The 25,944-nt window shown below is 36.8% G+C and overlaps 1 pseudogene across 1 annotated transcript in view; it reads right to left on the reverse strand.

Moving 5' to 3' along the window:
- Positions 1-5,145: 5,145 nt before the first annotated feature.
- Positions 5,146-25,944, reverse strand: part of LOC308503442 (Y-box-binding protein 1-like) — a 102,181-nt pseudogene continuing 81,382 nt past the window's right edge. The window contains exon 2 of the transcript in view: positions 5,146-6,293. The product of the transcript in view is annotated as a Y-box-binding protein 1-like (transcript). The remainder of the gene's footprint in view (positions 6,294-25,944) is intronic.

Below are 25,944 nucleotides of genomic sequence, written 5' to 3' on the forward strand. Positions count from 1 at the left end.
GGAAATTACCAAAATATACAATAACATTAGAATGGATAAATTATGGATAATTCATACAATAGAATATTATAGAGAAATAAGATGAATGATCTTAATTTAACAAAAGAAGACAGTCTCTTGTTCCTTTTAAGTTGGGTTGGCTCTTTTCCTTAGTGATTTGTGAGCGTTCTTTATGTATTCTTAAGGTGAGCCCCTTGTCAGTTTATACGTTATACATATCTTTTCCCATTATGTGGCTTTCCTTTGTACTCATTAATAACATCTTTTGATGGACATCCACTCCTAATTTTAATGTAGTTCAATTAATTGATCTTGAGTCTAGTTGTAAAACTCTCTCTATCCCCATATCTCAAAGTTTTATTATTTTGCCCCATTCGGCCAACCTGCTTTCCTTAGCTACCTATAGCAAAGTTACTGACAGCTCCCACGTTGAAGGTCAAGGCACCACACTGCTGCTCTAATGCTGACAAATGAAAGAGACTTTGACTTACCATTCAGATGATCTTGGAATTGTACTCTGCCAAGTTCAGAAACAGATTCATCTGTTATAAATTCTCCTCTCACTCTGTGCCCTATTTCTTGGCAGCAGCGCTGAACTGATGCCATTTCTTCTTATACTTTTGCACAGGCTATTTCTTCTACTTTGAATTCTTTGTTCTCTGTTATCAAATTGGAAATATTAAAAATTCCTAGTATTAGCTCCCTCCTTGCCCTCAGTCCAATGGTCAGCTCCCACCTTAAATAAATAGATCTCTGCTCAGCTGGCCCTCAAATATAGCAGCATACATTCTATTTTATAGAGTAGTATTTTAAAATCATGTTACTCCTTTTCTCCAAACCTCTCAAAGATTTCCCATTACCCTTTTAAAAAATCTAAAACACTGCACAATTTACAAAGCTCTCATGATTTGCTCCATGGCTACTTCATTAACTTAAAGGTTTGCTACTCTCCCTTTCATTACCTTCACTATAGCTATACTGGGCTTTTTTGTGGTCTCTGAACATGTCAAATGCACTATTACTTCCTGTCTGTTGAACATGGACTTTTTCTGTCTGGAATGTTCCCTCAATCCAACCTGTCCCAATTTGCTTAATTAGAAATCATCTTGAAGTCCATTCCTTTTGGAGTCTTCTCATGACCATGCCAGCCTCATCTTCCCAAGACTGCAAGAGATTCCCTATTATACCTTCTCACAATATCCTGTGCTTCCATTTTAATTACACTCCTAACTTTTATCATTAATTATTAAAGATCTGTGGTCCCTGATTCTCTGAGACTTGTTACATTGTGGTAGTAATATCATTGCTAAAGAGGTAATGTCATGAATATAACAAAATAATATATATTAAAAATGATCTATAATCTGTAAAAGTTGTTCTACAAATGTTATGAAAATATTGTCTATTTATTGCTGGCTGCATCAAGCTTTCAAGAATAAGGAATATCTTATGCTTTTGTTTTATTCCTCTCAGTGCTCAACAGAGTAGATATTCAGTAAGAAATTGTGTATCAGACTGGAATAAACATCCTCCATTCTATTCTATGTTACCCATTAGAAGGAAGGGAGGAGGGAAGGAAGAAGGAGGGAGAGACGGAGGAAGAGAGAAAAGAAAGAGGGAAGGAAGGAAGGGAAGGAGGGAGGAAATACTGCTAGCTTTTCTCAGTCACTTGTTGCATATATCACAAAAGCCAGGCAAAAAACAGATAATAGCATTCTGAATAAGTATGCTGTGTATTTTCTAGTTCACAAGCGTTAAAATAGATAGCCTGGTCTTCATATTCCTGTGCCTCTATTTACAATTAAATCGATGTCTTTCAGTAAGACATTAGAGAGGCCTTGCTACTCACACAGTTTAGGAAAGAGAGTCTCCAGGTCAGAGCTTACATAAATAGGAATGTAGCTCATTTTTCATACTGGTGAAGGCAGACTCCATCACCAAGTGCCTATCTTTCCCTCCAGTTTTATCTAAATGTGAATCATAATAAACAACCTTCTTACTGCAATAGGATACTCACAGTCGTTTTCTGATTATGAAATGCTACAATAACTAAGGAGGAGGGAAGTGTTAATATCTTCATCTTACAAAGATGAAACTCAAAGAAATCATTTAAATAGCCAAGAACACATAGCTAGTAAGTGATAAGATAATCTTAACTGATTTCAAGTACACATTTTGCTGCAACAAACCATGATCATAATTTTGAGATTCTACTTTATTCATCCACTGATTAGCTTTATCCATCCACTAATTAGTCTGTAATATTATTTAATTATTTTTACAATAGTATTAAAACTAGTCCTCACAAATTCAATAAATATTACCAAAAGCTTAGAAAATAAGTTCAAAAAATTATTTTCCAAGCAGCCAGAAGAAAGGAAAGATTGGTAATAATATAGTTAGTGCTTATTGAGTACCTGGTTAATGTTCTAAGTAACTGAGATATACTTTTTCTTGAATCCTCTTAATCCTACGATAGATATTATTGTAAGCCCCATTTTGCACAAGTCTCATTTTGTGCAGATGTGTTTGAATCTGCACAAAGATTCAACAACCTCATCTAAGTCACGCAATGAATAAGTGATGAAACCAAATAGTAAATGTAAGCCAAAGTATTAACCATTCCCCCCGGGAGGCTGTACCACAATCCAAATAGAACTTTCATGAGGCTCCCGACACAAAGCACAGAGCTCACAGTCATATGAAGAATTCTTTGTCAAGAGCCTTAGTAAGTTGCAACATTTCCAAAGCCTGCAAGACTATGCCCCACAGAGTTTCAGCATGAGATCAGCCCTTTGTCACTTCAATTTTATCAGATTTATTATCCATGGTTCTCCCAAGCTCGCAATTTCTCCTAAGGAGAAAGATTGACACGAAAATCAAATTGCAGACCCCATAGCAGAAAAAAATATTGTTTTGGAACAAGTAAGTTTAAAGAAATATCTCTGGTTAACTTTGGCCTCTACAAAAGGGGCCAATAATACCTACATGTCAGGGTTAAAAGGATTCAGTCTCAGTCCACAAAGCAAAGTGGCCGTGTAGGCAACAGCCATGTGGACAACTGATAGCAGAAAACAGCGCAGAGAAATGGAACAAGCATTGGGCATTGAGTAAAATGGCACTAATTAAAGTCATTCTCGCTCTCCCCCTCTTTCTCCCTTTCCGCTCCCCCTATTCCTACTTTTCTCCCTCCTCTCCTCCTCCCTCTCCCTCTCTCCTGCACATACATCATTAGCAGTTATGGCTGAGCTGAGCCAGAGATGAGAATGCATAAAGCTGCCAACAGACGGCAGACATCAACACTGGAGAAGTAAAAATTGAATGGGTCAGGGAAGGGAGAAACAAGATGCTAGAAATCAGAACATTTCATTCCAAATGGTTCTACTCATACTACAGTCTCAATCTGTGTGTAAGGGCTCAACCTTCCCACAGTCTAGCTCTCTGATAGTTACTTTTCCTCTGTTCTGATTTGAGAGCTCTCTGGTAAAACAGGCTACACCAGTGACAATGCTTAAGCTTCTTGATCTCCAGCTGAGGCAAGGGCAGCGATGGTGTCAGTAATGGCCGCAGCAGCAAAAGAACATAATTCATACTGGATAAAAAAGGGGAAGTACAATGACTATGTTTTAATTTCCCCAGTGTCTGCTGACTGCCAGTTTATATCCTTCCCTGAGAGAACATTAGCTAAACTGAGCTTAGAACTTCCAGCACTATGTTGAATAAGAATGATTAAAATAAACATCTTTGTTTTAGTCCCAGTCTTAGCGGAAGCACATTCAGTTTTTTACCACTAAGCATAATATTAGCTAGATTTTTTTGAAGATGTTCTTCATCAAGTTGAGAAAACTATCACTTTATTCCTATTTTTCTAAGACAACTTATCAAAAGTGAGTGGTTAATTTTATTAAATGCTTTCTTTGAATTGATTGATATAATCATTGATTTCTTTTCCTTCAGCCTGTTGATATGATAAATTGTACCAATTGACTTTGAATATTGAACCAGCTTTGCCTCAATGGAATAAACTACTTGGTCATTTTGCATAATTCTTTTTGTATTTTGCTAAATTCCACTTGCTAATCTTTTACTAAAGAATTTACACTACATTCATAAATGATATTGATTTTGTAGTTTTCTTATTTTGTACTGTCTTTGTCTGGCTTTCATATCAGGATAATACTAGTTTTATAAAATCAGTTGGGAAATATTTCTTCCTTTTGTGTGTGTGGGGGGGGGAGGAGGAGGTGGGGGGTGGAATGTGTAGAAGTGTTACTCATTCTTCCATAAATGCTTGACAGACTTCTCCGGGGAAACCATCTAGACCTGAAAATTTCCTTTTGGAGAATATTATAATCATAACTTCAATTTCCTTAATAATTATAAGGGACTTCATATTACCTATTGGTTGAGTTCTGGTAGGGTTTGGGGATTTTTTTTTTTTTTGGAAGAATTGGACCATATTCTATAAATCCTCAAATTTGTATAGTCATATATATATATACATATGTATATACACATATATATATATATATATATATATATATATATATATATATATATATATAATTCCCTTGTTATCTTTTTGATGTCTGCAGTACTATCTGTAGTGATCTCCCAATTTCATTCCTGATATTAATCATTTGTATCTTTTTTCTTTTTTCCTTTTCAAGTCTTGGTAGAAGTTTGTCAATTTTATTGGTATTTTCAAAGGATACTTCTTTGTTTTATTACTTTTGCTCTATTGTTTTTGTTTCTAAGTTCATTGGTTTCTACTCTTATTATTTATTATTATTATTATTATTATTTAAGATCTTCATTAACAGGTGCTTGCAATTTGACTTTTTTGAAAAAATCAGGTTGTACATTTTTATTATAAATTAAAAATTAAGTTCTTAAAAATCTTAACTTGACCAGATATGAAACAGTTTAAAAATCTTTGGAAGTGTATTGAGAAAAAAACAGGATTTTGTTTGTGTGTGTTTGTTTTTAACACGTTTGTCATTACCAAAAAGAGACGTCTTTAGGTAAAAAATAATAATAAAAATAAAAAAACGTCGCATAGATAATGCAGATAGTTCTAGTTATCTGGTCAATAGGCAAAAAGCAAGCACGTAAGGTCTTTAGCTCCAATCTTTTGTTCATTTCTTACGGCTGGACTTTCATGTTCATTTCTTCTTGTTGGATGACTAAACAGAAGGATGGTAGAGGTGGTGAGCCGGCACTGACGAAGGCCCCGCTCTGCTCAGCCTCGGGAGCAGCCGAATTCTCAGCTGGTGGATCGGCTGCTTTTGTCTCTTTGCCATCCTATGGTTTAGGGTTTTCTGGGCGTGTGCGTCCGTAATTGAAGTTACTGTGGTAGGGAGGTTTAGGTGGCTGCTGCCCTTGTGTCTCATCTCCTTCATTTTCCTTATCTACTTTCATTGTCGTCCTCTCTAGGCTGTCTCTGGCGAGGAGGGCCCCTGCGGAATCGTGGTCTATAGCCCCATACATATTCTGTCTCACTGGTCTACCTTGTTCTCCTGCACCCTGGTTGTCAGCACCCTCCCTCTCTCTCCCTGCACAGGAGGGTTGTACTGTCGTCGACGCCCACAGGGTCTCCACACGTAATAAATAAGGTAACAACCATCGCCTGCGGTAGGGCCGGCTCTGTTGGGCCTGGAGTTGCTGATGGGAGCCTCTCCCATCTCTCATTCTTTTCCCTGCTCTCTCTGTTCTGGTAATTCTGCTGGTAATTGCGTAGAGACCCCTGTGACTTGGATAGCGTCTCTCGTGGTTACATACAGTCTGCTGCATACCCGCTGCCTTGCGCTGGAACTCCACCAGGGCCTGTAACATTTGCTGCCTCCGCACCCTTTTCTCCTTCAACAGCATCAAACTCCAGTCTCTCCATCTCCTGCACTGTGAAGGTGCTTCCTGAGGTTATTCTTTTTTATGGCAGTCTGGTATACAAATCCATCTTCCTTAGCGTCATTCCTGTTGATGAAACCACATCCGTTTCTCACACTGAACCATTTAACCGGTTCCAAAATCTTCCTTGCAATGACCTTGTCCCCACTCGCAGGTGCTGCTGATGTAAGGTCTCCAGGGCCACAGCTCCCTGCCTTGCTGTGGGCGGTGCAGGGCTTGGTGTTGGCAGCACTGAGGGGCTGCGTGGGGGGTGGGCGGCGGTGGGCCTCTGCTGAGCTGCTCCTGGTTGCGGTGATGGTGACCAGCCAGGTAACTAGGCTCGTGGTGCCGTGGGGCTGCTCAGGGACCTCGGGGGTCTGCTCTCCGCTTCTGCTACCTGTGGAACTCTATTTTTATTATTCCGTCCCTTCTGCTTCCTATGGGTATTTTGTTCTTTTTCTAAGTTACTGAAGTGGGAGCACGAATTACTGGTTTTAGATTATTTTCTTTTCCAATATATACATTTAGTGCCATATATTTTCCTTTCAGCACTGCTGTAGCTGTTTCCCACAAATTTTGATGTTATATTTCATTTTTATTCTGTTCAGTGTATCCTTTTGTTGTTGTTGTTGTTGTTTTTGTGTGTTTGTTTGTTTATTGAGACTTCCTGTTTGACTCATGGATTATTTGGAAGTGTCCTCCTTAGTTTCCAAATGTTCTGAGATTTACTTCTCTGTCTCTGATTTATACATAGATTCTATTGTAGTCAAGGAGCACCCTGTTCAAATATTTAGGCATGTAGTGTTTATTATGGAAAGGTAATATACCTAAAGTGCACATATCCTATTTGTGCAGCTTCGTGAATTTCCATTGCATTGTAAGAAACCACATTAAGAAGTCAGCCTTCCCTAAGCTGTTTGTTCTTTTACTCTTTTCTATCCACTACTCTCAAAGGGTAACCACTTTCCTCACTTTAAATGATGTATGTATTTTGCAGATACTCTTTATCAGCCTACTCTTTATCAGTACCATTTTATAACTAGTTTTCCAAAGTTTCCTTTTTAATTGTGTTAAAATATAAATAACATAAAATTTATTATTTTAACAGTAATCTGTAATTGTAATTGTTTGAAATTTGTTGAGATTTGTTACAAATTCCAAACAACACATACTGCCGTGACGTATGATCCATATACACTTGAAAATAATATGTATTATGTTGTTCTTGGGTGATGTGATCTCTGTATGTTTACTAAATCCTTTTAGTGGATGTTATTGAGTTCTTCTATATTCTTGATGATTGTATGTGTAGTTGTTCTATTCATCCTTGAAGGTTCTAACCATAGTTATTGATTTGTCTATTTCCCTTTTCAGCTCTATCAGTTTTTGTTTTATTCATATTTCTGCTCTGATTGCTATGTCCTTTTGGTGGATTGAACTGCTTATCATTATATAATGTCTGACTGTCTCTGATTTTTCTTCACTCTGAAGTCTACTTTACCTGATATTAATATAACTGGTCCTGCTTTCCTTTGATGAAACTATGCATAACATATCTTTATACATTCTTTTATTTTCCACCTACCTAATTGTCATATTCAAAGTGATTTTCTTATAGACAGCATATAGTTGTGTGAGGTTTTTTCCAATACATTCATCTAATTTCTGTCTTATAATCGGTTTATTTAGAAAATTTATGTTTCACGTAATCATTGCTATATTTCACATTAAGTCTGGCATTTTACTTTTTTGTTTTTGTTTGTTCTCTCTGGTTTTTTGTTTGTTTGTTTGTTTGTTTCTCTGTTTTCTTTTGTCTGTCTTTCTATGGGATACTTGAATAGATTTTACAATTTGATTTTGATTTATTAATAGTATTCTGAGTACATATCATTGCATAGTGCTTTTAGTAGTTGCTCCAGATATTACATTATATACACATGACTGGTCTACTGGGGTCATGATTTTATGAGTTAAAGTGAAATATAAAAACCTTACCTTCCTTTACATCCCTTTTCTCTCCCTTATTTATAATTTTATTAGATGTTTCCTCTATGTTCATTTAGAACTATATCACATTGTGTAATAATTTTTGCTTCAACTGTCAAACATAATTTAGAAAATTCAAGAGGAGAAGGAAAGCGTATTGTATTAACCCATATTTTGGTATATCATATGTTTCTCTTTGTTGAGGTTCCTAAGTTCATACTTTTTCATTTCCTTTCTGTTTACAGAATTTCCTTTAGCCATTCTTTTGTAGTAGGACTCTCAGCAACAAGTTCTCTTAGCTTTTTTCATCTGAAAATGTCTTGATTTCCCTTTCATTCCTGAAGGTTATTTTCACTGTATACAAGAACTCGGTTGGCAGTTTTTTTCTGTTAGTAGTTGAAAAATATTGTGCCACCTCCTTTGGCCTCCAGTTTCTAATGAGAAATTCACTGCCACTCAAATTGCTTTCCCCCATAAATAAAATGTTATTCTTCTCTGGCTGGTTTCAATTTTTTTTTTCTCTATTTTCAGTTTTTACAGGTTTAAATATGATGTGTCTTAGCATGGATATTTTTGGGTTTATATGTTTGAGGTCCACTCAAGTTTCTTTTCTTTAAATGTATTATTTTTAAGGTATACAATGAGATGTTTTAATATACATATATACTGTGAAATGATTACGAAAATCAAGTTAACACATCCACCCCTTCAAATAGTCACCACTTTTTTTATACAATGAGAATATTTAAGTTCTGCTCCCTTAGCAACTTTCAAGTATACAATGCAGTATTGCTAACTATAATCACCATGCTATACATTAGGTCCCCAGAACTTATTCATCATATAATAGAAAGTTTGTACATTTTGACCAACATCACCCCATTTCTACCACTATCATCACTACCACCACCAACAAAGCCCCTGGAAACCACCATTCTACTTTCTGGTTCTATGAGTTCGACTGTTTTTAAATTCCACATACAAGTAAGTGTGTACAGTATTTGTCTTTCTCTGATTGCCTTATTTCACTCAAGTCCTTGAATCTGTAGGTTTATGTGAGGTTGGACAATTAAGTTTGTGAACTCATCCTAGAAAAAGTGCTGCATACCTTAGAAGTGCTGTCACCTTCTAAGTACTCCCCTTGGGAAGCTATGCACTGATGCCAGCGCCTAGTCCACCCTTCAAAGCAATTTTGGAACTCTTTTTCTGTCATTGCATTACCCTTGATGTCCTGAATGTCATCAAAATGTCTTCCTTTCAATATTTCCTTTATCTTCCGGTAAAGAAAGAAATCATTGGAGGCCAGATCAGGTGAGTAAGGAGGGTATTCCAATACAATTATTTGTTTGCTGGCTAAAAACTCCCTCACAGACAATGCTGTGTGATCCAGTGCATTGTCGTGATGCCAGAGCCATGAATTGTTGGAGAAAAGTTCAGGTTGTCTAACTTTTTCACACAGCCTTTTCATCACTTCCAAATAGTAAACTTGGTTAACTGTTTGTCCAATTGGTACAAATTCATAATGAATAATCCCTGTGATATCAAAAAATGTTAGCAACATTATTGCAACAAGTTCATGAATTTAATTGTCAGAACTCATATATGTCTTGGCAAAATTGGGAGGCTCTACCCCCCAACCTGATTGTCTTTCTTCTCAACTTCTGGGATTCTGATTACATGGATATTAGATTTTTTATATAGTCCCACAGGTCCCCAAGGCTTTGTTCATTTTTGTCCTATTTTCTGTCTGTTGTTCTGATTATACTATCTTCCAGTTCATTGACTCTTTCCTTTGCTTCCTCCATTATAGTGTTAGCCCATCCACTGAGCTTTTTATTTTGATTATTCTAGTCTCTGGTTCTAAAATTTTCACCTGCTCTTATTTATATCTTTTATTCCTTTGCTGAGATTTTTCTGCTTCTTTTTTGAGGCTATCCAGTCTTTCATTTGTTTCAAGGTTATTCATAATTGCTTGTTGAAGCATTTTTATCATGGATGCCTAATGTTATTTGCCAAATAATTCATTTTTTCCGTAATTTCAGAGTTGGCGTCTATTGTCTTTTATCGTTCAGTTTGAGATCTTCCTGTTCTTCATATAACAAGTGATTTTCAATTAAAAACTACAGATTGTTGTATTATGTTATGAGACTAGATCTTATCTAAACCTTTTGTTTCAACTGACTTTCTCTGATATTGCTCAATCAGGAGAAGGATGCATGCATTTGTGTTACTGCCAGATGAACATAGGAACGTAGGATTCCCAATCAGCCTTCACTGACACTTCGAGGAAGGAAGGATGTGATCCTTATTATTTCTGGGCTAAGTGGGAGTTCTGGTTCCTCTTGTGGTCTTCACTAACATTGCACTGGGGGTGGGCTCATTATCTGTGGATGATGTTAAAAATTCTGACTCCCACTGGGCCTCCTCTGATACCACCCCAGGAGGGATGAGGAGAGATGCCTCATTACTGCAAAGTAGGGGTAAAAAAATAGGCTCTCTTTGTGATCTCTACTGACATTATGGGGGAAAGGAAGCTTATTACCTGCTGGCAGGGATGAAAGTCCTGTCTATTTGGCTTCTCTGACATCTGGTAAGGTTGATTAGCACCTTGTTACAGCCTCACAAGGGTAGAAGTCTAGGTTCCCCACTGCCTTTGCTGATATATGCAGGGGTGTGGCCAGTTTTTCTCTTGTGTTTGGATAGAGTGGTATAGTTGTTATCTAAATGTTTTCTGCCTTTCTAAGCTGTCCCTTTCCTTGATCATTTGACTAAAAGGAGGAGGCTTTGGTTGAGGATTTTTTAATTAGCACCTGTTGGTGTTTTCAGGTTGCTAACTTCCTCACCACCAAGTCTGGGATATCTGAAACAAAAGATAACCCAGGGGCACCCTGTGTCATTTCCCGAGTCTAAGATCCCTAGTTGGCCTTCTTCACTCCACCCTCCAGACTCTTATGTTTGTTTTATATATAACGCCCAATATTTTTATCTGTACTTAGCAGGAGGAATAGGGAAAAGTACATCTACTTCTATATCTCAAAAGAAAAAATTGTTCTGTTTTGTTTAGAATGTTTTTTATAAATAGATATAATTTATTAGTATTTGAATATCCTTGTTAATCTGTATTTCCATTTGTACTTTAACAGCACTGCTTAATAATATAGTTTAACAACATTGTTTTGTTATTATAGTTTCCTGTTTTTCTTCATATGGTTACCATTTCTTTCCATCAAACATACTAGTTTTTAATTAATGAGAGTATTGTAATGGGAGTTATAAACAATCATAAAAAAAAAAACAGAAAATTATTTTTAGGAAAAATGTCAGATGTATAAGTGCTATATGAGAATATAGCAAAAATTATGAAGCTATAACTGGAATTACAGATGTAAAAAACAGTGAACTCCTTCAAGTTCCTTCCCTCTTCCTATACATATCATGGTTTTAATTGTGCAGGTGTCAGTAAGTACACAGTACAACTTGAACTGTGCTCTTAGTCTATTAAATCTTAGTTTTGTCACTTCAGCTTCAACATGCAGAGACCTTATATGCCAGAATCTCTTTTGCTGGATATCCCAGGATCGTTGTAGAAATGCTTTTCATTTCATTGTCAAACATGCCAATACATGCTGTGTCCCCTGATAATATTTTGTGCACAGTTTTTGATTTTTACTCTCTAGGGATGTCCACAGTTCTGAAACAATTAAGTTCAACCTGGTACATAAACTGAAACATGTTTTGCAAACATGAAGTACATGTGGTGATCGCAGTAAAACTACACACTGATTTCTGACCTAAGGCCCTCCAAGGAGTGTCCCTAATCTCCCAAGGGTGAAGTTTTGTGAGGGAATCTTTGATTAAACTGTAAGATTAAAGAAAATTTAAGTGGCTGGACAGCTCCCTACTCACTGCATGTTTGAGACATCTTGAGAACATGTGTTATTCTTTTCAAAGTTGGTTGTAAATCAAACTCTCTAAATTGCTTCCAGATCAGCCTTTTCAGGCAAAGCATTAACATGATGGTTCTATCAGCCAAAACACTAATTTTTGCTCCGATCACACACACTATTATAAATTCCCCTTACCTAATATAGAAAAAGAAGATGCCAATCCCACCAGTCATTCTTTCTCTAGGTCAGCAGATGTTCTGTCTGGTTAAGAAGCTGCTGTCAGCAATTTGGTCACACAATTTAGCTCAGATTTTTAAAGAGATCAGTTGTATGTCTCTGTGAAAAGATTTTGACTAAAATTCCAAAAATATTTTTCTTCAGAGCACTGAATATATCTCCAACGAAAGTAGAATATTCAAGTTGAACAGAAGTAGCCTTTTTGACAGGAAAATATTTTATAGTTCTTCAGATTTTGAAAAATAAAGTGTCTGATTATCCTCTTTCAAATATATGCAATACTCATTTTCGAGATTTCTCCTTCAGTTTTTTCTAGTCAAAACTTCAATTTTAACTAGACTTTAATGACTGACTACTTAAAAGTCTAATTATGTAAATCATAACAGATTCTCAACTGATTCTTAACATATGAACTTAATACATCTGTGAAGTCCCTAAATTTTTGTGCTGTTCTTTCTGGAAAAGGAGTCTGAAAAAAAGATAAACATAAAATGTGGACCAACATTTTATACATACATATATATTCTTCTGAAAATGTAAAGAGAAAGAGAAAAAAATAACTTATAACTTACTACTAAAATTATAAATACACTAATATTACGAGGCCAAGCTCGAGTGTTTGCTCAATTTTGTAGCACTGATTATTTGTGCCATTCAGGAATAATTTATTTTGTAGCACTGATTATTTGTGCCGTTCAGGAATAATTTATGACAGTAAAAGAAATTTGTAGCTTCTAAAACATCAATAGGAAACTTTCAGCTTGCTGAGATCAGGCCTCGCTCAAGATCCTTTGAGTGACAGGTAGAACTATTGATAGTACATAAATGTTCCTGGTAGACATGAAAAGTTTTCCATAGCTCCCCCAACGATAACAAATATTTTTAAACAGCATATGAGATTTCAATATTGGACAAGATGCAATAGCACACTTCACTCTGTCTCTCTCACTAAATGCAGCTATAAAACCGGAACATAATGCATGGAGCAGATCTTTGAGGTCTCTGGAAAATAAGTAATAGCAGGCAAGTTGGGGATGAAGACCAGAATTCAGAGTACTACCAACCTATTTTCTTTACCAGGATATTCTTCCAGTATTCTAGACCTGCATTCAGTGCCACCTGAAAACTGGATATGGGCACAAGGCACACAGTAGGAGACCCCTCTAGTTCTAACTTAAGAGCAGGAAAAGCAATGCCTAATGTTCAGATAGAATGAAGAAACCCCCTTTTGGTATTTTTCAATTTTTTCTCCATTCTCTTACAATCCAGCACCCCCCACCCCCACCAAATAAAACTTCAGAGGGGACAACTGGCCTTGTAACAAGATCTCATGGGATCCAAAACCCAGAAGGGAATAAACATTCAATTCCGTCAATGGAGCTGTGGTCCCAGGAAAGTGAGATGATACTCTATTGCTTTTATTCTTACTCTGTGTTATCTCTGGTTTGTCCTAGATATGGGTGTATTTATAAAAGGGTGCAGGATAAAGGAGTAACCACAGCTCCAGTTTTCTGGCCATGTCACCCAAAGGAGAGTACCAGGGAACCAGAAACATCCAGAGAGATTGCAAAAAGGAAGGAGCTTGAGAAAGCAATACCAAAGAATAATTTATGAACTTCTGAGCTCATTCTTCATCTGCATATGTATGGAGCTGATAGTAATAAAAATACCAAACAATTTGAAAACTGAACTATCAGGCAGGCCACCATCCACGTGGGAGACACATACAAACAGTACTACAAAGTCTTTGAAAACTGAAATAATAATGGATCCACATCTGATAGATGACAGGCTAGAACTTGCAGTCTTAACCTAACTAAGAAGATTGATTGCTAAAACAAAAATAAATTTTCCACAGGACTTATACAATCATAATGTACATTCAAAATATAATATTCAAAATATCCATGATACAATTCAAAGTTACTCAGCATACATAGAACTTCAAGTCTTATGAGAAAAGCTAACAAACATCAATATCAAGGAGCCACAGATCTTGAAATTACCTGAAAAGGACTTTAGAGTAGCTACTATAAAATTATTCCAACAAGCAATCATAAACATTATTGAAATTAATAGAAAAAAAAAATCACAGCAAAAGAAAGAGGGGGGATTTAATAAATAAGAACCAAACAGAAATTTTAGAACTAAAATTAAATCATTAAAAATTTAAAATTATTGAATGGAGAAAAAAGAGGAAGGAGTCAGTGAACTTGAAGATAGATCAACAGAAATTATCCAGTCTGAACAACATAGGGGAAAATAAATACATGAAACTAAGTGGACAGAGCCTCAGAAACCTATGGGACAACAAGAAAAAAGTGTAATTTTTTTAAAAATAGAGCCTAGAATAGGAGGAGAATGAGTGTGGTGTGGAAAAAATATTTGAAGAAACAATGGCTGAAATATGACAAAAGACATGAACCTGCAGATTCCAGAAGCTCAGTTAACAATAAACACAGCAACTACCACCACCCCTGCCCCAAAAATATCCATGCCTAGACATATCAAACTGCTGGAAACTAAAGGTAATAAAAATAATTTGAAAGTAAGCTAGCAGAATAAGATGCATATTTTTATGCAGGGAAACCAACTTAAATTATAATAGATTTCTCATCAGAAATTATGGAAGCCAAAAAGAAGTAACACAGTTTTTAAATGCTAAAAGAAAAAGTGGTCAACTCAGTATTTTATGTCCAGTGAAAATATCTTTCCAGAATGAAAATAAAATAAATAAGTCTTAGAAATGACACTGAAAGCACAATCCATAAGGGGGAAAAACTGCTAAATTGAACTTCATTAAAATTAAATACAAAGAAAAACCATGATGAGATACCACCATTTACCCTATTAAGATAGCTAAAATTAAAACAACAAAAAACTGAGAACAGAAAGTACTGGCAAAAGAGTGAAACAACTAGAACATTCATATATTGCCTTGGGAATTCCAAACAGTACAGCCACTCTGGAAAACCATTGGGCAGTGTCTTACAATGTTTAACGCATGAATACTTACCATATCTCTCATTAATCTTTAAACTATTACCTCAGAGGGGAAAAAAGTTATGTTCACCCAAAAACCTGTACGTGAATTATTTTATAATTTCTATTCATCATCTCCAAAAACCAAAAACAATCCATGTCTTTCACCAGCTGAGTAGATAAGGAAACTGAAACATCCATATAAAAGAATCCTACTCGGCAATAAAAAAGGAACAAACTATTGATATTCACAAGATCCTGAATTAAGCTCAAGTTCATTATACTGAATGAAGGAACCAGTCTCAAAACTTTGCAAGCTCAGTGATTCAATTTAGGTGACATTTTCAAAAATAATGGTAATACAGTACAGATCAGTGGTTACTAGAGTTTAGGAGGTAAGGAGAGTGAAACTATAGTATGAGGCAGTTTTTTGAGTACGATAAAATTGTTCTGTATAGTCACTATGCTGGTAGATATAAATTTGCTGAACTATATACCAGAAGAGTCTATTTTACTACATAAAATTTTTAAATTTATAATCTGAAAATTGTGCATGATAATTTGACAAATAAGTAAATGAATAAATATGAAGTATGTTTGTATAATGTAAAAAATACTCTGGTCCAGTGCCACACATTTGGTGCTTCCAGGGAAGTTCCCTTTTTTTTTGGAATTTAATCGAGATTAATTTTCATCCCATATAGGTTATGCCATGTCTCCTTCATGATCTACAAAGCTGTTCAGACTCAGTGAATGCATTGGATCCATCCTGAAGCTTCTCATTAATTTCACGTAAATTTGCCCAACATCTTTTTTAGATCACCTATTTCCCCTGTACAGTTCTCTATCATAGCATCCATAGCAATATTTCCCTATTAATCTATAAATCCAGGGAAGGAAGGGACAATTCACTTTCCAGCCTCATTTCTTAGCAAAGATTTTGCATACACTAAACACAAAATAAATGGTTTTTGAATAAATGAAGTGTCTAAAGCTACACATTATTTAAGTTGCCATCTACCAGATAGTATTTTACCCCTTCTATGCTAAGGTTGCAATCTATAACTATTTATCTTCAGACAAAAAAAATATCATCTTGATGAAATAAACCACTTGTCCCAGCTTATTGCTGTTATTGTAAATTAGCTCTTGTATATTTGTTATACATGTGTGAAATTCTTTTATGACCCAAATGCCAATACTGCACTAATGAAAACATCCTTTGTTTAAATCTCTTAAATACTAATTAACATGCAAGATAAATTTTAAGAAGATTAGTACATTATTAGAACTACTATATCTCATTGTTCTCTAATAGAGACTATGGAAATATTTACTTTGTGGGCATGTAGAATGTTACGTTTACTACAATTAAACCATTGTGCCTCAAGTTTGAAATATTCTTACTTTGTAATATATAAGGGGAAAGTGCAGTCTGGGCATGAGAAGATGTTAGGGTAGTAACAATGATTCTAAGAACATATACTAATATGTAGGCTACATCAATTGCCAATAATTGTCTTTTTTCCTAATGAAAATAGAAAGATACACAGTAAATGGTGTTAAGCTTTGGAGTCAATAGTCCATGATTTAATAATAGAAGTTAATTACTACACTAGAACAAGAGCTTATCAGCCCTACAGACAAGCCCATCAACTATGTGGAGGTGGATGGGTAGGTATAAACACTTAAAATGTGGCAGACCCATCTGACTTTGAACATCATCAAATCCATAAAGCTGTAAATTCATGTTCATAGTATGATTTCATGGACCGACTGTGGACAAGTAACTATTAGAGCCTCTCATCTCTCCCAGAATCAGGGAAAACACTGTTTCCCCAATAATAAAAGCCCATAAGTTCTCATCTTTGAAAGAGAAAATGATGGATGAACAGAGAAAAAAGCAACTGAAAGAGGGAGAGAAAAAGAACTAAAAAGCAATCCTAATCCTTTTATAAAGACTTTATTAAAAGAAGGCTCTGGAGAAGTAAACTGAACTGCAGCAAGTAAATTAAGAACAAGATAATTATAGTGCATTACAACAGAGCAGAGCCTAGGTTGTCCCTGACATTAAGGTAATATGTAGAGCAGGGCTGTGACCAAGAGTATCTAGAGATCACGATTACTCTGTCCCCAGTCATAACCTGAGTATAAAGACAACAAGATACAATAATACCCACTGACAACTTTCTTCTGCTCTCTGAGAAAGTGAAAAACAGAGTTGAATGATTTCTAAAATATTAACCAAGCCATTTCTAGTGATGTCCCTATACAGATATTTCAGAGACCCAAATGTGACTGCTAGACCTGTGTCCACTCTTCGAAGTCTGGTCAAGATACTAATAGAGTAGGTAAACACTGTGCTCATCTCTTCTCACAAACATAAAAATTACAACTAAACAACAGAACAACGATCATTGAAAATCACCTGACATCTAGCTGAACAGAAGTCCTACAATTAGAACATATAGAAGAAGCCACTCTGCGACTGACAGGAGGGGTGGAGACAAAGAACATGTTGGTCCCACACCCACATGTGGAAGTTAAAAATTGGGAGGGATATCTCAGCTGTGAAGGTCCCCTCCCATAATGGAGTGGGGAGTCCCAACCCCATACCAGGCTCCCCAGCTCAGAGTTCCAGTGCTGGAAAGAAAAGTCCCCACAACTTCTGGCTGGGAAAACCAGTGGAGATTGTGGCTGGGTGAAACAGAGGGTGGCTGGAGTCCCAGGTGCTCCTCTTAAAGGGCCTGCACACAGACTTACTCCCTGATGGACTCACTCCTTCTGAGCTCCAGCACTGGAGCAGCAACTCAAAAGGTGCCAGGGATACACAGGGAGGAAGTGAATTGTCTGGCCTCAGAGTGAAGGCTGGACATGCAGTTTTCTCCCAGACAGAAGTACTGGCAAAATCCACAGTTCCTTTGCTGAGCCCTCCCAATTGCCGGTGCACAGAAGCAGGCTGGTGCCAGATCTGAGTCTCCATCAATCTGGCAAACACAGTTCACCCCTCCGTGGTGATTCCCTGACCCAGCCCCACCCAACTTGGGGACTCACCCAAGCCCCCTACCAGTGGATTTTCCATACAAAGTTTATCTTGGCTCATACTATGGACTTTTCCAAAAACTCTCAAAGATCACAAACCCCAAAAGAGCAGCATCTGACCTCAGTATGCCCTGTACCTATTCCTGAGCAGCCCTAAGCCCAGCACTAGTGGCAGCTGGCCTCAGTTCAGGTTTGGCCTCTCCCAGGCACCTCCAAGTCCAGCACAAGTGGCTACCATCTGTGGATTGTTTTGTGGCTCTTGCCAGTTAGCCCTGGGCAGGGTACAGGTTGCCATTGAACTTGGCCAGTGGCGGGGCTCCCTCCCAGGAGGTCCAGGGCTGGCATGAACTGTGGCCTGCTTGGACCAAGCAGAGCACCACCCAGCTACCTCCTCATCTGACACACCCAGGCTCGGGTAGGCTCAGCAGCAATGGAGCACTGCTAAATCGAATCCTGCTCCACAGGGCCAGCTCCCACATAATAGTTTCACCAATACAGTCATGGCCAGTCCTCACAATCAATCAGCTCGATGGTCAATTTTTTGCACTGATATGCAAATAGCAACTAAAGCTCAACTACAACATCAGGGCACATACAACACACACAAGGGGCAAACCTGCATCACCTGGCTGTGCTGACCAAGGAGATGAGACTGTGCCACTCAGCCCCACAGCACACCTACTACATAAGGACACTTTACGAAGACCAGGAGACACAGCAGTCCTACCTTACACATAGAAACAAATACAAGGAGGCAGCCAAAATGGGGAGATGAAGAAATGTGTCATAAATGAAAGAGCAGAACAAAGGTCAGAAAAAGAACTAATCAAAATGAAGATAACCAATCTACCAGACACAGAGTTCAACACAATGGTTATAGGGATGCTCAATGATTTCAGTAAGAACTTCAACAAAGAGATAGGAAATATGAAAATGGAGATAGAAAACATTTAAAAAAAGAACCATTCAGAAAATAACTGAAATGAAGAATACGTTAGATGGAATCAACAGTATAGTAGATGAAGCAGAGGATCAAGTCAGCAATTTGGAAGCTAAGGTAGCAGAAACACCCAATTAGAATAGCAAAAAGAAAAAAAATGACAATAATTAAAAGGGTTTGTGGGACAACATCAAGCATTGCAAGATTTGCATCATAGGAGTACCAGAAGGAGAGCAGAGAGAGCAAGAAATTGGAAACCTATGTGAAGAAATAATGATGAAAAACTTCCCTAACGTGGCAAAAGAAATAGACATATAATCAGGAAATGCAAAGTTCCAAACAAGATGAACCCAAAGAGGCCCACACCAAGATATGTATACACCATAATTAAAATACTAAAAGTTAAAAACAAAGACAGAATTCTAAAAGCAGCAAGAGAAAAGAACGTAGTTGCCTACAAGGGATCTCCCATAAGACTGTCAGCTGATTTCAACAGAAACTTTGCAGACCAGAAGGGATTGACACAAAATATTCAAAGTGATGAAAAGCAAGGACCTAAAACCAAGATAACTATGCAGCAAAGCTATCATTGTGAAACCATGGACAGATAAAGAACTTCCCAAATAAGAAAATGCTAAAGGAGTTTATCACCAACAAACCAAGTATTACAATGTTAGAGGGACATTTGGAGAAGAAGAAATAGGAGGAGGAAGAGGAAGAGAAGGAGGAGGAGCAGGTGGAGGAGGAGGAGGAGGAGGAAGGGAAGAAGAAGAAGGAGAAAGAGAAGAGGAGGAGGAAAATATAAAAATGTGAATAATAAAATGACAATAACTACACATCTATCAAAAATTACTTTAAATGTAAATGTATTAAATGCTCTAATCAAAAGATCAGGTGGCTGAATAGATACAATAACAAGACCCTTACATATGCTGCCTACAAGAAACTCACTTCAGATCGAAACACACACAGAGTGAAAGTAAGGGATGAAAAAAGATATTTAATGAAGGATGAAAAGGAAAAAAAAAGGTGGGGTTGTAATACTTATTCCAGACAAAATATACTTTAAAACAAGTTTAAATACTTTAAAATATACTTTAAAATATACTTTAAAGGCTGTAAGAAGAGAGAGACAAAGAAAGACCCAGTAATCCCACTTCTGGGTGTTTATCCAAAGAAACTCAAAACGCTACTTCAAAAGGACACGCGCATCCCTATGTTCACTGCAGCGTTATTTACAAGGGCCAAGACATGGAGGCAGCCTGGGTGTCCATCAATGGATGAATGGATAAGAGGAGGTGGTACATATATACAATGGGATACTACTCATTAAAAAGGAGGAAATCTTGCCATCTGCAAAAACATTGATGGTCCAAAGGGTATTGTGCTGAGTAGAGTAAGTCAGACAGAGAAAGACAATTGCCATGTGATTTCCCTTACATGTGGAACCTAAAGAATAAAACAAATAAACAAACAAAACAGAAACAAACTCAGAAATACAATAGAACATTTTGATGGTTGTCAGCTGGGTGGGAGGTTAGGGCACTGGGTTAGAAAGGGGAAGGGACTAAGAAACACAAACTGGTAGTTAAAAAATAATCAAGGGGATGTAAGGTATAGCATAAAGAATATAGTCAACAATATTGTAATAACTATGTATGGTGCCAGGTGGGTATTAGACTTACTTGGGGGAATCGTTCAGTAAGTTATATAAATGTCTGACCACTATGTTGTACACCTGAAACTAATATCATATTGTATGTCAACTGTAATTGAAAAAAATATACATTAAAAAAATAGATGTGCAAAGAGGACAGAGGATCCCATGGGTTATTAAGCAAAACGCTGTTACTGCAAAGATTAATGTGACTTTGACTGTCAAGCTTGGGAATTCTTTCCCCTCTATTTCCACTAACCTCCATTATGTGAATTATCCCTCATCGTCATGTGCTTTATTTGTATGCAGTCCTTTATATGTTTTCTTAAATGATAATAGGGAAATACCTTTCACATAATAAGTGCTCAAATATTTGTTTGAATGAATAAATGAATGAATGAATTTGGCCTTCAGCTCATGTGGCACAGTAGATAGACCAAGCACAACCAAGTCAGAGAGTAAACACAAAACTGCAAAACACCCATGAATGTCATGCACTTGGAGGTCATTTACTAAAACCCCTTCATTATACAGATATTGAATAAAAGTTCAGACAGGATAAGTTTTCTGTCCAGGATCTTACAACTAGTGAACGATAGAAACCAAGACCTGAACATAGGTTCCCACTCTTTCCAAATTCACTCTCACCATTTGAATACCTTGTACAAGGTTCATTTCTGGCAAGAGAAAACTCCTATAAGCCAACCTAAAGGTATTTTTCCTCTTCAAGTCAGTCCATAGCCAGAAGATGACTGCATGAAATGGAGGGAATTGTGTTCTCTAGAGAGGAGTTGATAGAAGCTGCCCAGAGTACAGACTTGTTAAGGGATGAGACAGCAGACCAAAAAAAAAAAAAAAAAAAAAACCTGCCAAAATTACCTGCACTTGGCTTTCTGTTCTGAATGACCCCTGAAATACTTTCTTAAGCTATCTAAGGATAGGAAGGTAGAAGCTAACAGTGAAATGTCAACACACTTTCTGGTAAATATGTGCGTCTTCACCTCAATCTCCCCTTCCCTGTGTTGTCCATTCATCTCATCCTTCCACTAGCCCAAGCCCTGGGATCTGCCCTAACTTTATCTTACCTAACAACGATTTGAAGTCCCCTGTCATAATAATTTTAAGAATTCTAAAGTTCAATGGCAGTAACCTCCTTTTTTTTTTTTTTCCAGCTGGAAAACCAGAGCAAGAAAATACCTTTGTTTTGCTTAAGCTTATCGCACAAACTATCATTTCTCTAAGAAGTGACAGCCTTGGCAGATACTCCCTTCATTGATATACTAGAAACTTCATTACAGGCTGAAAACACACATTGGAGAAATCAAAACCTGGAGCTACAAGGCAATTTTCAATTTGAAAGGAATACGATTTGTAACCAGGTTTGAAGAGGGAAGCCGAAGAATGAAACACACTTGATTGTAATTACAATTTTTTACCTGGGAAGGAAGGAAACAGAAGTGGGGGGGGGAAGAGGGGAAGAAGCATAGCATAACTAAGTAAATAAAATATCCTGTGAAGGAGCAGAAGCCAACCATGATAGAGAATTCTACTTCACACGCCAGGGAAAAAGAATACATGTACCATGAAGCACAGCTCAGGTACAACTTCAAACTTAAACCCCATTCCAACAATTTGATGAGAGCTTACATCTGTTACCATAAAAAAGGACCAATGTGGTCAGCAAATACTGAACCTAAAGGATCTGCATTGCTTAGAATATCTTCAAACCAAGACACTTGCAATGTCTTACATTAAATCAGGCTTGAGAAATTAATAAGAAAAAAATTGGATTCACTGTATTGAAGAATATGTCAATTCATCAGCAGCTATTAATTCAGCACCCAATAAATACAAGCCATTTGCCTATTGGTACCTGAAAATTGAGTGCTTTATAGGAATGTCAATAGAATTAATTATGGGTTGATGAAACATAATTCATAATTTGTTTTTCCAGTAGACTGTAATTTAGTGTATATCCAATATGCTAATATTCCAGCATTGTGGATTCAGCTACTTTTGGTAAGGACTGAGTAGCATATTATTAATAGGCTAAGTGACAGAGCTGGAAAGCTCTGAGTGACATACTTTGCCCCTGAGGAATTATCATAAAATCATAAATAATCTATACAACCTGGAGGAAGAGCTCACCTCTTTTATTTTAGTTACAGGAAATAGTAACTTTAACATGTAATGAAACAAATTATTTGGCTGCCTACTATATGCTAGAATGCTTTTATTGATTTTATGTTTTTTAAAAGCACAACAAACAATGTATTAACTATTTTAAAAGAAAATATAATGATTTTTTTTTTCTTTTTATGCTTGCAACCTATTGACAGATGCTGAGATCTTTGCACTGTAAGTAAATGTAATAGATGTCTTCAGTAGAGATTCGGTTTATTCTCAGTGGGGATTCTAAGCATGTTAGGGTTTGTTTGGCTAGCTACCATGTTGGACCCTCCAAGAATTGATTCCTAGATGTTCCTGGCAAACAACTGATCAGAAGAGAAGTGGCTTCAAACACAGCACCAGAATGGCCTCAGATGTGGAATGTGAGCTGCTCCAGGTGCCTGCTGTTAGTAACCCTAGGAAATGGAGCTACAAACAAGAAAGCTTGTAGCAATTGCCTTTTCTTTCCTCCATTTTTTTTTAAATTTAAGTATAGTTGGTATACAATTTTAAATTGGTTATTTAGTTTCAGGTGTACAATATAGTGATTCGACGTTTCCACATTTTACACTGTGACGGCCCAACTAATTCTAGTAATCATCTGTCACCATGCACACTTATCACAGTATTATGGACTATATTCCCCTTCCCCGTTAGACCAACCCCCCCACACACCCTCCCTTCTGGTAACCATCTCCTTAATCTGTTTGTTTTGTTTATTTGTTTTGATTTTTTATATTCAACATATAAGTGAAACCATATGGTATTTGACTTTCTCTGCCTGACTTATTTCACATAATATAGTACCCTCTAGGTCCATCCATGTTATTACAAATGGCAAGATTTCATTCTTTTTTATTGCTGCATCATATTTCTGTTTATGTGACAAATATATATATATATATATATATATCACAAATACATATATATATACATATATATACATACATATATATATACATATATATATACATATATATCACATCTTCTTTGTCAATTCAGTGGACACCTAGGTTGTTTTCATATCTTGGCTGTTGTAGATAATTCTTCGATGAACAAGGGGTGCATATATCTTTTTGAATTACTGTTCTCATTTTCTCTGGATGAATACCCAGAAGTGGAATTGCTGGGTTGTATGGTACATCTATATTTAGTTTTCCGAGGAAACTCCATACTGTCTTCTTCAGGGCTGCACCAGTTTGCGGTCCCACCAACAGTGCACAAGGGTTCCCTTTACTCCATATCTTTTCCAACACATGTTATTTGTTGACTTTTTGTTAATAATTTCTATGGAGATTTCGGGAATCCTGTGGTTATACTAGTTGCATTACTAATGAAGTGTATTATCTTAAGAGGTCATCTTAAGTGTGGTATCATAAGAGGTGAAGCATACAAATAGGTGCAGAAATGTTTACCAGAGATCAAGAACTTCAGCCCTATGAGATGAATTTATTTATAGACATTTAACTCTTTACTGTAGAGATTTACAAAAAAAAAGAATTATAATGCTTCCAAAAGAGTTTATAAGTTCTTTCTAATTTGCCACAATTCGCATCTCTTCCTATTGCTTTACACCTAGTCTGCTGCCCTCATTTATGTTACCTTACAGTCCATGGATAATTATCTCAATCCTTTAGGAATTTGTGACCTCTAGTTTAGACAAATTAATGAATGACAAGTTTTAATTGACCAAACCAGCAATCAGAAGAAATATGTAATTACAATTCTCTCAACCCTCCCTTCTTGACTTTTCACGTTTATCTGCTTTAACTCTACTTATACTCCAACCACCCCCACACATCCAAAATGCACCCGTTTCTCTAGCTACAGTCACAGTGTCACCCATTTGGGTGCCAACTAGCACTACACCAACCAAGCTCAGTGCTTTTTTTTTTTTTTTTCCTGTGGTTCTCTTGAGTGAGGACTGAACAAATCTGTTTTTCATGTAGAAGAGCTAGGAACAGACAGGAACTTTTTCAATAAAATATACTAAGAAGTTATAAAACAAAGAGAAAGATATCAAACTGCAAAAACAGTGACAACAAAGTGCAAATTCCCTAGCCTAAAATATTTTCTTATTAACTAATTTGTTAATTCTACATCCTTTAGTGGACAATAACTCTTAGTCAGCACTATGTGCTATCCTGGGAGTTTTCAGAACATTTGAGGATTGAGGAAGAAAATATGTAAGTAGTCTTGCTGTTACTGGTCCAAAATCCCTGTGCCTGACCCTTCAAAAGGCCCAAACTCAAAATATCGGAGTTTGGAGACAGGAAAGATTTATTGATAGAGAAGTTACCAACTGAGAAGATGGTAGACTTTGTGGTACCTCAAATCCATCTTAAGAATGTACAGAGTTCAGACTTCTTTTATGTCAAGGGAAGGGAAAATGGGAGTGAACTGACCATTGCAGACATCTGGGCTCCAGCAGGAAGAATTTGCTAGTTGCTGTGAGTCTAGTCACAAGGCTTCTGCAAATATCTGATAAACAATAGGTACTTCCTTTATCTCCTCAAGCTCCAAGCAGAATTTCTCTACTGATTAGCATATCTATCTGCAAGACTTATCAGAAGCTATTAGCCTGAAGGCTATGGGAACACAGCAGGCCTGAATGAGATGAAATCAGCTTGAGAATTTCATTGCTACAGTTACATTGCTGTTACACTGCTAGTGTGATGTGCTAGAGAAGAACACCCAAGTCTAGATACAGATGTCTTGACTGGCCCAGCTTAGCCCTTACACACTAAGGAACTCGGTGTGAATAAATCACTCCAAAGTCCTCTGAACTCTCACTCCCTACTTCCTGGAGAGGCTAAGTCTGTTATAATCCGATCCCCTGTAAAATGAACTATCGATAGAGGATTGGAAAAGAAAAAAAAACACGACCCCTCTCATGAATTTAGGAGCAGAGAAATAAACACACGGAAGGTATCTGGTTTCCCACCCTTTTACCAAACCAATGCCTTTCCATGGACAAAGTGTGTTATCTCACAGAAAAGCTGTGGGTGACCAAAACATATTCTACATTTCCAAAAGTTTATATTCTTTTATTTGTTTAGTAGTGTTCCACCTGCTACATGCCTGGCTGCTACATTCCCAGGTGCTGGAGATATCACATAAAAGACAATTCTCAGCTCTTGAGATTCTCACAATTCAAA

Source organism: Rhinolophus hipposideros, assembly GCF_964194185.1.
Source record: "Rhinolophus hipposideros genome assembly, chromosome: 10".
In the NCBI taxonomy this organism is placed as follows: Eukaryota; Metazoa; Chordata; class Mammalia; order Chiroptera; family Rhinolophidae; genus Rhinolophus; species Rhinolophus hipposideros.